The 15401-nt window shown below is 46.1% G+C and overlaps 1 protein-coding gene and 1 long non-coding RNA gene across 2 annotated transcripts in view; one reads left to right on the top strand and one right to left on the bottom strand.

Moving 5' to 3' along the window:
* EPHA8 (EPH receptor A8) overlaps nt 1-15401 on the bottom strand; it is an 876683-nt gene that overhangs the window by 273858 nt on the left and 587424 nt on the right. The window lies entirely within an intron of this gene.
* Nucleotides 7662-15401, top strand: part of LOC146867876 (uncharacterized) — a 39847-nt gene continuing 32107 nt past the window's right edge. Inside the window, exons 1-2 of the long non-coding RNA XR_014962378.1 lie at nt 7662-7722; nt 7866-8060. This is a non-coding gene — a long non-coding RNA (uncharacterized LOC146867876). The remainder of the gene's footprint in view (nt 7723-7865; nt 8061-15401) is intronic.

Here is a 15401-nt window from a genome sequence, read left to right as displayed (position 1 = left end):
TGTTACCCATGACCTGGGATTTCTATCTGGTGTTACAGCCAGCATGGTGACAGCAAAATGGGGTCTGTGGAATACTTAGGGAGGAAGTACAGAGCCTTGCAAAGTATACTTGCTTGACTGCAGATAGGGGTGGTGACGTTTTATGTTACTTCGTGGTCCAGGAAGTGTGCCTGCTCTGTGCCTGCCTGCTAGTGGGGTGTAGTAATGCTATGGATGGTTGCACAGAGCTGTGTGCACTGTGTTCTCTACCAAGCTGCTAATGGCGCCGGTGCTGTTGGACATCATCTCTGCACCCATCAGTGGTGTATGCTTCATGTTGCCTACTTGCCTGGAGAGAGGAGTGTCCAGTTCTTTGGGGAAAAGCACAGACCTGCATGTTCCCAACCCCCTATCAATTTGGTGACACAGATTGTTTGGGACATTATGTTGGAGCCCAAGGGGTGTGCTTACTTCATCATTGCTACTTGCTTGGTGATATGGCAGGGAAGTGTTGTAGCAGGGGCCCTTGGAGGCCAAGAAAGGTGTGTCCACTCCATGTTCTCTACGAGGGTGGTAAAAGGGAACTTGTTGATCGATTTCCACATGTCCACCTTCTCCAGTATGGCCAGTGAGCCATTCAATGAAGGACATGGCAACATTTTCTACCTGCTCTGCTTCCTTCTTGGCTTCTTGGGTCAAAGGGCCAGCACAGCACAAGATATAAGGATGCTTTCTGTGAGCTCAATACCGAGTCAGAGGCTACACATACGGAAACATAAAACATTTCATTCACGGAGCCATCCTTCCGGTGGTTACTACATACTGAGTTTCTCTTGCCTGTGGAATTAATCCAGTTAGTGTTATTTTCTTTGAATCCTTGGTAACAATTTTCAGCTCATGAACTATACCTTCTGCTCCATAACCTTCATTCATATTGCTATCTAGGCAGGATGTAGCAGTGGCAGTATCAGCCTCCAAATAAGTTATCAAATAATGGAGGGCCAGCTCACCTGTAGGCCAGCTCTTCCAGATAACCCCCTTCCAGAGCCCTACTAGCCACAGAAGAGGAAGAAATATATTATTTTCAAGTAGTCTGCTGCTTTACCACTTCCAAGTCTAGCAACGGCTGAGCAGCTTAGCTATACGAACCCATAGACACTGGGGGCCAGATTTATCAAATTTTAATGCAAAGCAATGCAGCAAGACAACTTGCTGCACTGCGTTAAAGGGCGAGGGCAGGAATTAGTCGTATAAACCAATATATGGCGCATTCCTGCTCTCTACCTGTGCTGGCGCATAATCTGCTGCCTAGCATCAATGCAGGCCCCTCTGCGTCATGGTGCAAAGGTGCCTGCTTTGCAGGCAGGCCTGTTTTGTGATGGAAGGGACACCAAGCTGCAAAACAATCATTAGTGGCATTTTCCTCTTTCTAAATCTGCGGCAGAAACTGAAAACAAGGAGAAATGAAGATATTTCTGCTCGCTGTGCCTTCCTTCGGAAGACCCAGCATTTTGATGCATTCTCAGGTTTACCAGTCTTAGAAAATCTGGGAATATGGCAAAATACATGGATGGATATATGGAAACACCCACGCTCCACCATTGAACGCCTTCTCAGCGCAGAGTAACGCAAAGGGACTTGCACTGCCTTGCTTTACTTCAGATTTACCAAACAACGCAGTGCCACCCTGCATGAAGCAATAACACTTCAATCCCTTGATAAATATGCCCCTTGGAATACAAGTGTGGTACTTTCAATTACATCTCCAGCTTGCATTCCTAGTGCATTCCCGGTGTGTAGTGACATGGGCACTGCCAAAAATAGCAGCTTATCTAATGCTCTGCTTGTGGAAGCATCTCACTGTGAGCCTGGACAGCACCTCAGGTTGGCTCCCAGGTGTCTGTCTGTTCCTCTCATTGTTAGAGCCTTCAGAGAGTCAGCCAATGAGAAGAGTATGTGGGACCTGTGATGTAGAGCATAAAGTAGCTGCTGCTGCTGCCTTCATATATCCCTCCTGTCACCTCATCCTGCATCCTTGTTTCCTGTTATCCACATCCTGTCCCATACATGTCAACAACTGAGCTGGTAGCCTGCAGTCTCTCTCCTGCAACCCTTTCATGCATATGTAGGTGGTAGACTCCTCTCAATGCTCGAAAGACATGCGGTTGAGCCTTTAGTTTTTTTAATTTCGATCTCTCTGGCTGACTAGCACCATGTGGCTTTATGGTGCTGAGGCCAGAGCTACCTCTTCATGCTGCTGTCTGCATAATTGTACGGCCATGAAGCCATCCATACAGGAGCCGAGATTGATGCCACCGCCTGGCATTTAAGGAGGGTGGAGGTGAAAGGAGATGAGCTTTGGAATATCTGTGTGTGTTTTTGTGTGTGTGGTCTCAATCATGACTGTGTGACTGAACATTTGAGAATGCTTGTGTCCATGTATGAGTGTGCCTATGTGAATATCTGTACATATGTATCTATGGCTGCATGGCAGAGCTGGCATGGAGGGTAGCTTAAAGAAGAGCCTGGCATGTTGTGGCACAGGTGCCCTTTAGCAATGTGTGTTTTCCTGCCTTAATAACCGCCTCTCCTTGACATATTGTGGGTGTTGGACGTGGCCCTTTTGGCAGGATCATCCCAGAACTTTTTGCCTTCCTCCTGTATTTTTTCTGACCTGTTGTGGTGGTGGTTGAAGGACTCTGGACACTTTTATCCCTGCTGATCAGTGCTAAAGTGCAGATGCTCCCTATGGTAAACTTGGGAAGATTGGTCTACACCTGTTTAGCATATTCAATTTACCTTGTACAGTGGTATCCCATATACCCAGTGCCAGTAAATTAAATGCTACTGGTGGCCCTGCAGGGCTGCTTTCACCACCCACTGAAGTAGCCTTTCAAACCTATCTCAGGCCTCTGCTTCTGCAGGGCCTGCGTGTAGTTTACTGCTGCTGTGACGTGGCATATAAAGTGGTTTGTGATTTGGTTACCGAGTAATTTTGTTTTTGTGTCATTGCGATTCGCTGATAATATCAAATGTGTGGAAATGACAAAGCTATTCCATTTGTCATATATTTCTAGCACAAGATGATTTTGCAAAATTGGAACTTTCGAAACCGAAAGACTCCCAGAACTGGTGTTTTGCTTTAACAGAAAAACTATCAAAACTTTTTCTCATCTCTAGGTGCACTAATGATGTTGCAAGAAGCCATCCATCGGATTTTCTAACTCAGGAAAAGAATGCACTGTGATTTGAGCAGCTGTTCCAAGGTCACTTATCTAACACAAATATAACTATACTTCCCAAGGAACAAATGAAAAAGTTCAAAAAGAAATTAACCAGAGTCCACTAATCATTACCGATTGCCCTTCATAATCCCTTCTGTAAATTTGTACTCTTTCTTCCCTGCCTAGCTTTGAGTTAAGTAACTTTCGCAGTTACTCCTGTTCGTTGCACTTTTTCTTATTTCTGTTGATACCTGATTGCTGTATTCCTAAGGTGATTGCTGTTTTTAGGTCTCGCCTGACCCAGCGCATGCGCTGGTCTGGCGAGACATTTTGTGAGGGCTCCAAAAAGTGCTACCAGGCCAGCCTAGAGCTACAGAGCATGTGCGCGGGCGCACGCGTCGCGCTTTACCGCGATTACTTTCACTTTCGCGGCCGCTTTGATGTTTGTCCCTAGTATATGGTACCAGGTTGCCCAGGGGATTGGTGGTAAAGGGGTCCCACAAGGTTACAGCATGGTTTTGTGCCACTCTGGGTGACCCCAGCAAACTACTAACAGCAGGCCTGCCATTGCAGACTACAGGAGCAGTGCAAACTGCTCAAACTCATCTGTGTCCTCACCAAGTGCAGCACAGTCACATACACTGCCTTTAATATGTAAAGGTGCCGCTAAGGTAGGTCTCCTCAGTCCAGGAGGCAGGGTGAAATATATTAAAGGTGAGGACATATAATTGCAAGCCTATATGTCCCTATAGTGGTGTTACCCATTGGAAACAACCATAAGCATTAGAGGTCCATAGGATAACAAGGGCTGCCAATCGGGTACGTTAGAGATTGGCAATTCCATTATACTACCACTAAACTATGTCATGTTTGGTATCAAACAACATGCCTTCTCACCCCTGACATGATTCTCCTGCCCTGGGTGACGTGGCATGCATCCAGGTGGCACCTTAGAGGATGCCCACCTGGATGCCCCAGCTTTACTGTGCTCTGGCTAACCAACTCACACTTTCCTTCACCTACTATCGCCAAGACAGGATTCTGACCTTCCGCCAGGCAGTATAATCACTCCCAGGAGTCAGAGACAAAGGCTTAGACAGGAAGGAGGTCACACCTCCCTCCACCCAAGCAGGCTAGCAAAGTGGCACATCAAGGCTGTGAGCTTCAACAGCTACACTACCTATGATATGCATCAGGACTGACTCCCAGTGGAGGAAGCAGCCCTCTTCCTGCCTCAGGCACACTTGCACATGGGCTTGGTGGGAAATTAGATATGCAGGGGGTGTACACCTCCAGGAAGGTTGGCCACACTTCTAGGGTGGGCAGCCTTACCTGTACACATAAAATCAAATTCTGTCATATTTAACAGGGCACAAATAGTGGGTTCTCTGAAGAAAAAGTGACCTACACCACGAATGCAGCCAACTCAGGGTTGATTTGCTGCAGGGAATAGCTGCCCATTGGCTACTAACTCCCACACCCCTAATTCCCTAAAATCTAGGGATTTAAGGGACCCCCCCTGACACCACAACCCCAAATCCGGCACTCGTAGAAAGAGCAAAAAACGAGGAGAAATAAAAGTATTTCTCCTCGTGTGCCACTTTAACACCTCTCCTGGGGAGGTGGTAGAATGTGACGCATTCACAGGTTTACAAAACCTTGTAAATCTGGGAATGCGCCAGAATCCATGGGTATTGCTCGGGAACACCAACAGCAACATCCATGGAACGCCTCTTTCATGCAGAGTAATGCAAGAAAAGGGGACATATTTACAAGGCGATGAAAAGTCACGCATGGTGGCTTTAAATGGCCTTGGAAATATGGCTCAGCATTGTGCACCACTGGATCATCAAAAAGTGACGCTCCAGTGGTGCATGGGACTTGTAAATATGCCCCTAAGTGTTCTTCCCAACACCCCCTTTAAGAGCAGACTTAAACTTCTCTCCATCCTCAAAATCAAATTCAAATAGTGGGTACTTGGCAATTGAAAGACCTTCAAGAGTGACTTTGTTCCTGCGTTTCTAAGCATAGTGCTTGCTAAAATATTGACATATTCGTATGGGCTTGGGTTCTGGCCTTGGCTCAGCGAACAGTTTCTAGACTGTCTTCTTTTTCTGTTTATAGGCTTTATGGAGACAGTGTGTCTCCAGGCACAGTTTGGGCTGTCTTCAGACTCCACAGGTGGAATCAAGCATTCTGAGTCACCTAGTTGAGCAGGGAAAACACTTAGGGCCTCATTTACAAAAAAATAATGACGGAAGGCGCTGCAAGCCATTTTGCTGTGCTGTGCTGAGCTGCGTCATTTTAAAAACACAGGGATGCATCATATTAACAACAATACAATGCATCTGTGGGCTTTCACAATTGGCAACTATGCACCAGCGCAGGCTCCATTGAGTCATGTTGCAAGGCGCATGCGCTGCAGAGATGATTCTTTTTGTGCAGCAAGGAACACCTGCCTGCACAAAAACAATAATTGATGGCATTTTCCTCTTTCTCAGTGTGTTGCAGAATGCAGCACGCATAAAAGGAGGCCCCAAAGCTACGCCTAACCTAGGGAGGCATAGGATTCGGATGCATTCCGAGCTTCGCAAATCTTTGTAATTCTGGGAATGTGTCAGGTTCCATGGATGTTACGTGTGAGCACTCACAGCAACACCCATGGAACGCCCCTTAAACGCAGAGTAATGCGTGAAAGGGGCCCATATTTACAAGGCCATGAAAAGTCATGCAGGGTGACTTTACTTGGCCTTGCAAATATGGGCAGGCATACTGCGCTGTGGTGCACCAAAAAAAGTGACACACCGGCGGCGCAATGGCCTTGTAACTGAGGCCCTGAATCTTCAAGATTCAGGGCCTTCTTCATAACACAAAGTAGCAGAATTAACAGGATGTCAGGGGCAGCCGAGGCTTCCGCAGCTAAGAGTGGTGGGGCAGTGAGGCTGGCTGGGCAGTATGTCGAGAGACGACCACGAGCGAAAATGCATTATTTATTTAATTTTCCCTCGTGGTCGTCTCACAAAATACCCCCCACCTGACACCACCACCCCACCGCTCGTACCTGCAGTGGCCGCGGCTGGTCAGGGGCAGGTTAATGGTAGGTTTTGAGGGTAGACATTCATGATGTTCAATAACTTAAATGACAATTTTCATAGACCACCACAATGGAGCCGTGTTCATGGGGAAGCTTCTGAAATTATAGACGGATTTTCAGTGCCACAGGCAAAAGTGCTTATTGTACCTGTGGCAAAGCTCTCACTGAACTCAATATTAACTGAAGGAGTGGTATTCCGTGCACTTAGTATACTTTTTTTTCCTCTTATCGGTGTCCTGCGACATCGTGCTAGACTAAAGCAAGTGATGAGAAAGCTAGACGACAGTGTAATAATTCTATGACTTACTGGTTATTGTTAATGCTATATGACGTACACTACTATCAGTTCTAGTCTTCCTTATATCCAGTGGTGGCTAAGACAAACAAAGGGTGGTGAGGCGGGTGGAGAGGGCGCGGTGGAGTGCGTGGAATATATAGAAATAAAATACAAAATAAAAGAACTTACCTGAAGCTGCCGGGCGCCTTCCGTTGCGCTTCCTCTTCACCTCCTGGTCCCCACAGCCACTGGGACAGACTCCCATTCAATCCATCCTGCTAGGACAGCAGCGCGGAGATTGTCCTGAGAGGGCTGAAAAGATGCTCCACTCAGGCCAGGGAGTTTGTAGGGGTTTCTCCAGCCTGGCTGTTCAATGCAGCAGGGCTGGATAAACCTAAGTGTGCATGTATGTGTTGGTCGGCCTGAAACGGCCGGCCAAACACAGGGAGAGCACACAGCACTCCTCCTCCCATGCCCAGCCCCTCCCTGCACAAGCTGCAGAACCAGCAAATGAAAAATAAAACAATGCTACAACATCATTTTAGTTTTCATTAGCTGGCTCTGAGCCAGGCAGTGGGCCGACGCTCCTCCGCCAATGCGGAGGAGCCGCCACTGCCTATCGAACATAGAGATTGGTAAATAAAAAAATGAGGAGTTAGGATCAAGCCTTTCTTCGGAGTGCAGAAGCTATTATTTTTAGAATACAAAAGTGGAAAAAGTCTTTCCTCTGTATTAATGGATTGATTCCCTTTTTATTTAGGGAGAATATAGGTTAGCTGCCTCTAGTTTAAAGGCCCTCAAACAGTGAGACTGAAATGTCGAAGAACTGGACTCAGAGTAATGAAGATTATCAGTGTGTAACGGAGCCATTTGCGCTACACGGGATTGTTACCAAAAAGGTATTTATTGTCCTGAGTGTTTTGTAAGCGCCATTATTTAGCAGGCGTCTCTTGTATTGGTGTGTCTGACAGCGGGCTTTAATAGCACTACAAGATGGCGGAAATTCTGTCACATTAGCTTGTATTGGAATCTGCATCCCTGTGCAGTAGTTTCCTTTCCCATACATTAAAGTGTCTTCACTTAGCCAGAGGCATCGATATGGGATCCAGGAAGCAGAAAGTGGGCCAATGAAAGTTTCTGAAAAACAGGTGACAACCTCAATCTGTGTGAGACGTGACACCGCGGCGCAGCACACAAACCACTCCTAATAATGCAATACCGCTCGCGATGGCAGTATAATGGATCCAACGGAGGCCCATTTCACGAGACAGTTTCTATTTACAACTTCCAGGAGGATGCAAGCGGGTCCCGCTTTGGGCGTGTCAGCAGTCATTTCTTTCGGTTTCACTCACCGACACCGAAGAGTTTTCAGTGACGATCAAAGAGCCACAGGCGCGCGGCGCCTTCCTGCATTTTTAAACGACGACAAAAGACTTCTGTTCCTTGTCGAAATCAAGAGGTCTGGTTTCTCTAACAGATGCAGCAGGTTTTGCACCTTTTATCAACGTGTGTATGCTTGCATGTTTTTATATTTGTATTTATCTTTGCATGTATGTATAATTGTTGTGTATATGTATTGGCGCATCTAGATTTTAACCTATTTATGCATGCGTGCATGCTTAGATATATGCGTTTATATATGTGACTATGTACTTGTTATTCTAGGGTATTTGAGCAGGTGTGGATGTTTTATGCATGTATTCAAACATGGATGTCATTGTTGTCTTATTTTCTTAGCTGTTTGTTTGATATGTTGTACATTGCGCCATCAATAAACCCAGGGGCAGATTTAAAAGCCCCTTGCGCCACTTTTGCGTCACTTTTCCCATGTTAAAAGTGAGGAAAAAGTGGTGCAAGGGGCTTGTAAATATGCCCCCCAGTGTTTTACGAACTCCTTTTAGGTATATCATCAGGAGGAAAATTAAACAGTTTATTTCCTGAACTCTGTGCTTGAAAGGCGTCAAAATGAACATGTTTGACTATCTAAAAAACGCTGTTACAGGAGAAGATGTCGCATTCAGGATAAACCTTAATGTGCCCCTGAAAGTGCCCCCAATGAAATCCTAATGTAGGTCCGAAATGCACAAGGGTAAGAGATAACGGCAACTAAAAAGACATGATTGACCAGAGTTTTGGTTATTGAGTCATCTCACGACATTGAAAGGAACCACTATCACAATAGTTCCCTTCGTGGACGATGTAATGTTTTTTTTTTTCTTGCATCATCCACCCTAAATAGAGCAGGCGGTGCAATGCCCGTACTCCTAGGGTCCTTACTCCATCTGGCCATTGGAGGAAGTATTCCATCGATGGAGTCAATGAGAGCTCTTTTGACAGAATACTCAATCTCTAAATTAGGGGGGCGCACACAGGAGCGTAACACAGGCCCCTGCATCCCTCGCAGTGCGGGGGGGGGGCCCGAGATGCAGGGGGCCCCCTCAGCACTGTACTCACACCAGAGAGCTCCGGATTAAATTCAGAGCGGGGGTCCCTCTGTGTACCTTGCAGGGGGGCCCCTTCAACTTTCGTTATGCCACTGGGCGCACAGAGGGTTTGAAAAGAAGGGTTCTCTGTCGCATTTGTGACAGAGTAAACTGTCTGCCAAACTCTAAACTGGGCCGTAAGTTCATCAAGCTTTACGAATCAGGACTAATATAGCAGGAGTGCAATTATCTGGCCATTTTTTTCTCACATTGTCGCGCAGGTAATAAGCATTAAGCGCATGGGCAACTCTACTTGTCTTGGAATCTCATTTCGGGCGCAAACAAGAGTTTGCACTACACTAGAGTTGTAATTATCCCCAATTGGGTCACATTTTGAGCAGCTCACAGACAGCCATTGTTGTTGTAACAGTCATGAATTATGAAGCATGTCCTCTTCCCCGGCACACAGAGCAGTCAGACGGGGACACAGGGAATACTCTCCAAAAGACACTGCTCTTGATGTACATATAGATTCTAAAGCAAGCCTATCCTGTTTATTAATCATGGGGCAGCTAACATGGCCATTTGACTAGGTGACACCTGAGGCAGAAGTTCCATGGTTTCTCTTTCCCTTTAGAATATTGGAAACAGTTCTTGTGCTGTGTGATGCCCGCATTAAAGTTTTCACCTTGGCTCCCCAAAGACTCCTGGCACACCTTTGGCCATACTTTTATTTTATTGGTACATTAGGTGCATGCACCTGCCTAAAAAGTGTTTCATCGCACTGCATATTGGTGAAGTGTCCTTGCACTGAAATCGAGATGCATTGTTATCTTTTACGCAGATGGATTCTCTATTTCCCATTAGTAATGAGACTGTCTCACAGTACTTGAAAGGCTGTGGTACTGTGGCCAGAAGTGATGCATCCAGTTTCACCAGCATCACACCTGGAAACCGATGCATAAAGCAGGTAAGCCGGTATGCCAGGAGCTTGCAATCCACTCTTGCACCCTAATCTTCCCTATGTCTGTTCACTGTCCACTGCACCCTCTGAAACCCCATCACTGTTACCCATGACCTGGGATTTCTATCTGGTGTTACAGCCAGCATGGTGACAGCAAAATGGGGTCTGTGGAATACTTAGGGAGGAAGTGCAGAGCCTTGCAAAGTATACTTGCTTGACTGTAGATGGGGGTGGTGACGTTTTATGTTACTTCGGGGTCCAGGAAGTGTGCCTGCTCTGTGCCTGTTGCCTGCCTGCTAGCGGGGTGTAGTAATGCTATAGATGGTTGCACAGAGCTGTGTGCACCGTGTTCTCTACCAAGCTGCTAATGGAGTCGGTGCTGGTGGACATCATCTCTGCACCCATCAGTGGTGCATGCTTCATGTTGCCTACTTGCCTGGTGAGAGGAGTGTCCAGTTCTTTGGGGAAAAGCACAGACCTGCATGTTCCCAACCCCCTATCAAAATGGTGACACAGATTGTTTGGGACATTATGTTGGAGCCCAAGGGGTGTGCTTACTTCATCATTGCTACTTGCTTGGTGATATGGCACGGAAGTGTTGCAGCAGGGACCCTTGGAGGCCAAGAAAGATGTGCCCACTCCATGTTCTCTACCAGGGTGGTAAAAGGTAAAAGGGAACTTGTTGATCGATTTCCACATGTCCACCTTCTCCAGTCTTGCCAGTGAGCCATTCAATGAAGGACATGGCAACATTTTCTACCTACTCTGCTTCTTTCTGGGCTTCTTGGGGCAAAGGGCCAGCACAGCACAAGATATAAGGATGCTTTCTGTGAGCTCCATACAGAGTCAGAGGCTACACATACGGAAACATAAAACATTTAATTCACGGAGCCATCCTTCCGGTGGTTACTACATACTGAGTTTCTCTTGCCTGTGGAATTAATCCAGTTAGTGTTATTTTCTTTGAATCCTTGGTAACAATCTTCAGCTCATAAATTATACCTTCTGCTCCATAACCTTCATTCATATTGCTATCTAGGCAGGATGTAGCAGTGGCAGTATCAGCCTCCAAATAAGTTATCAAATGATGGAGGGCCAGCTCACCTGTAAGCCAGCTCTTCCAGATAACCCCCTTTTCAGAGCCCTACTAGCCACAGAAGAGGAAGAAATATAATATTTTCAAGTAGTCTGCTGCTTTACCACTTCCAAGTCTAGCAACGACTGAGCAGCTTAGCTATACGAACCCATAGACACTGGGGGCCAGATTTATCAAATTTTAATGCAAAGCAATGCACCAAGACAACTTGCTGCACTGCGTTAAAGGGCGAGGGCAGGAATTAGTCGTATAAACCAATATATGGCGCATTCCTGCTCTCTACCTGTGCTGGCGCATAATATGCTGCCTAGCATCAATGCAGGCCCAGGTCATGGTGCAAAGGTGCCTGCTTTGCAGGCAGGCCTGTTTTGTGATGGAAGGGACACCAAGCTGCAAAACAATCATTAGTGGCATTTTTCTCTTTCTAAATCTGCGGCAGCAACTGAAAACAAGGAGAAATGAAGATATTTCTGCTCGCTGTGCCTTCCTTCGGAAGACCCAGCATTTTGATGCATTCTCAGGTTTACCAGCCTTAGAAAATCTGGAAATATGGCAAAATACATGGATGGATATATGGAAACATCCATGCTCCACCATTGAACGCCTTCTCAGCGCAGAGTAACGCAAAGGGACTTGCACTGCCTTGCTTTACTTCAGATTAACCAAGCAACGCAGGGCCACCCTGCATGAAGCAATAACACTTCAATCCCTTGATAAATATGCCCCTTGGAATACAAATGTGGTACTTTCAATTACATCTCCAGCTTGCATTCCTAGTGCATTCCCGGTGTGTAGTGACATGGGCACTGCCAAAAATAGCAGCTTATCTAATGCTCTGCTTGTGGAAGCATCTCACTGTGAGCCTGGACAGCACCTCAGGTTGGCTCCCAGGTGTCTGTCTGTTCCTCTCATTGTTAGAGCCTTCAGAGAGTCAGCCAATGAGAAGAGTATGTGGGCCCTGTGATGTAGAGCATAAAGTAGCTGCTGCTGCCTTCATATATGCCTCCTGTTACCTCATCCTGCATCCTTGTTTCCTGTTATCCACATCCTGTCCCTTACATGTCAACAACTGAGCTGGTAGCCTGCAGTCTCTCTCCTGCAACCCTTTCATGCATATGTAGGTGGTAGACTCCTCTCAATGCTCGAAAGACATGCTGTTGAGCCGTTAGTTTTTTTACTTTTGATCTCTCTGGCAGACTAGCACCATATGGCTTTATGGTGCTGAGGCCAGAGCTACCTCTTCATGCTGCTGTCTGCATAATTGTACAGCCATGAAGGCATCCATACAGGCGCCGAGATTGATGCCACCGCCTGGCATTTAAGGAGGGTGGAGGTGAAAGGAGATGAGCTTTGGAATATCTGTGTGTGTTTTTGTGTGTGTGGTGTCAATCATGATTGTGTGACTGAGCATTTGAGAATGCTTGTGTCCATGCATGAGTGTGCCTATGTGAATATCTGTACATATGTATCTATGGCTGCATGGCAGAGCTGGCATGCAGGGTAGCTTAAAGAAGAGCCTGGCATGTTGTGGCACAGATGCACTTAAGCAATTTGTATTTTCCTGCCTTAATAACTGCCTCTCCTTGACATATTGTGGGTGTTGGACGTGACCCTTTTGGCAGGATCATCCCAGAACTTTTTGCATTCCTCCTGTATTTTTTCTGACCTGTTGTTGGTGGTTGAAGGACTCTGGACACTTTTATCCCTGCTGATCAGTGCTAAAGTGCAGATGCTCCCTCTGGTAAACTTGGGAAGATTGGTCTACACCTGTTTAGCATATTTAATTTACCTTGTACAGTGGTAACCCATATACCCAGGGCCAGTAAATTAAATGCTACTGGTGGGCCTGCAGGGCTGCTTTCACCACCCACCGAAGTAGCCTTTCAAACCTATCTCAGGCCTCTGCCACTGCAGGGCCTGCGCGTAGTTTACTGCTGCTGTGACGTGGCATATAAAGTGGTTGCCACATCTGCAACCATTTCACTACATATCATTCACCCCTAAAGTAGGCACTAGCTATCCCTAAGGGCAGGGTGCCTGTAGCTAAAAGGTATGACATGTGCCATAAATGTGTGGCATGTCCTGGTAGTGACAAACAGCCTGTTTGGTTTCTCACTGCTGTGAGGCTTCCCTCTCAGAAACCCCATTTCTAATAGTGGGAATGTGTGATAAAAATCTGGTTATCCAGTAGATGAAAAATTTCCATATTTTAACAATTATAGGCATTCCTAAAAAATGTATGTCTAACCCTGGCATAACAACAACACATCTTTCCAATCTTGGATGATATTTGTTGCACCATTGTGCTATCCATGGACTATAAGTACCCGTAAGATTTTGGTGTGTTAGGTGGGGGTGGGGGGGTGAAAGCTCCACTCAGACAATCCTTGTCAGGGTGCATTACAAAAGTCACTAAATTCACCTGTGGTGCCTAACCCTCTGGTAGTTTGGCACAAAAGCGTTCAGGCTTAACATAGAGGCAATGTGTAAAGTATTTATGCAGCACACACCCAGTAATAAAGTTTAATAATAATAATAAAAACAACACAAGAAAAATCCCAAAACAATTTAGAAAAATTTATTAAATGTTAATAAATAAAATGATACCAGAATGATAACAATCCAACCAGTAGTACTGGAGATATTAAATGTAATTTTTTAAAATTAAAATACTGCTTAAGAGCCCAAAGTGCCACTCAAGGTCATCTGGTAGCTCTAGACTGGGGGAAAGTCATAAGTTCAGATCACCCGGGAAGAAGCAGAGCTCAGATAAAGGGATCAGGTTAGTGCTCCTGAAAAATCAACTTCAAAGTTTGACGTGAAGAGTTCAGTTCGCATTAAAGGAAGCCAAGCATTGAGGACCATTGAAGACGGCCTTCGCAGTAGTGCAAGGAACAGGTCCTACGTCACAGATGGACATCGCTGTAGTGGGAAGAGCCTATCAAGCATCGAAGATGGTCCTTGATCGTCATTGCTGGAGCTTCGCGTTGGTAGTCATAGTGGACTTTCGTTGCTCTAGTGTGAAGTGCAGGTCTCACATTTCCGGTTGACCCTGGTGGTGACTGTCAGGGCAAAGAGCTGGTCTCATTAGAACTTTGTGGTGGCAGTCGTCCCGGGCAGCAGAGTCTTGGTACAAGGGGGCCCGTTCACTGTCATGAGGAACCCAAATGTCAGGATTTTCACCTTTTCCTTAGGGGGAGTACACTCTGATGCCAATGAAGGGTTCAGGACAAGGGGAAACACAAGATGGGAATCAGAGACTCACTCCAGCTACGGCCAGCAGGACTCAGGCAGGTCCAGTTGCAGCTCCATGTAGGTCCAGTTGTAGCAAGTCAGCTGGGCAGTTGCAGGGAGGCATCTAAAGGTTGTTGTGTCTCTGTAGCTCATACAGGAGGTCAGTCATTCAAACACTTGCCTTCACTCTGGTTATCCTGGGATGAAGGCAAGCAGGTTTAGTGTTCCTTTTCAGACAGATGGCAGTTCTTCAAGTATCAAGGCAGTCATTCTTCTTTAACTACCATAGGTCCAGAAGTGTTTTGATGAGTGACTCTGGAGGTCCAATATTTATAACTGGTGCAGCCTTTTTGAGGGGACATCCTCTCCTACTCCTACATCTGGTTCTGTAAAGTTCTTCTCCTGTCAGGCTCCAAAGTGTGGATGACAAAAGACAGGGCAGGCCTGGTGTCAGATTCCTTTGCCTGTTCATGAAGCAAAGTCATTTGAAGTTTAGGTGCGACTGGGCTCAGCCTCTCTCCAGTCATCCTGCCAGGATGGTTCATCCTGTCCACACCTAACCCCACTTTGTGCTACTGCCTGGAAGTAATACACAAACTACATCAGCAGAGCAATTCACAATCATGTGTCCTAGGACACTGGCATTAGAAACAAATGGTCGGGACACGAAAATGCCAACTTTTAAACCAGCCTGGCTGATGAGGGGTAATACTCCAAAATCGGAACCAGGCTGCTTGTTTCTGGTCCAGAGAGGCCTGGCTTTGCAGTTCAGGCTGGACTGTTCCCGTGAGGAGAAGGGTCAAGACTGATTTCAATATGGCTGGGTCTAAACTGGGTTAGCATGGTGAGCAAAAGAACAATCAATTTAACCCAGATCTCTTGACTGGATGTGAATGTTTGTTTTGGTCCGCATTCCATCCATCATTTGTGTGTCTTTAACTTTCTGAAAGCGAAATTTTCAGAATTGTGACTTAAAACCCAACTATACCATTAGAGAGGATTTTAAATTACAACTCATTTGAGTGTAAACAGCTTATCGCTATCTGCTTTATCTTCTCCCAATCTAAAGTTATCACTTACTAAATGTAACAAGTTAACCAAGTGTCAATG

Source organism: Triturus cristatus, chromosome 1_2 (assembly GCF_964204655.1).
Source record: "Triturus cristatus chromosome 1_2, aTriCri1.1, whole genome shotgun sequence".
In the NCBI taxonomy this organism is placed as follows: domain Eukaryota; kingdom Metazoa; phylum Chordata; class Amphibia; order Caudata; family Salamandridae; genus Triturus; species Triturus cristatus.
This window is presented reverse-complemented; position numbering and strand designations above follow the sequence as displayed.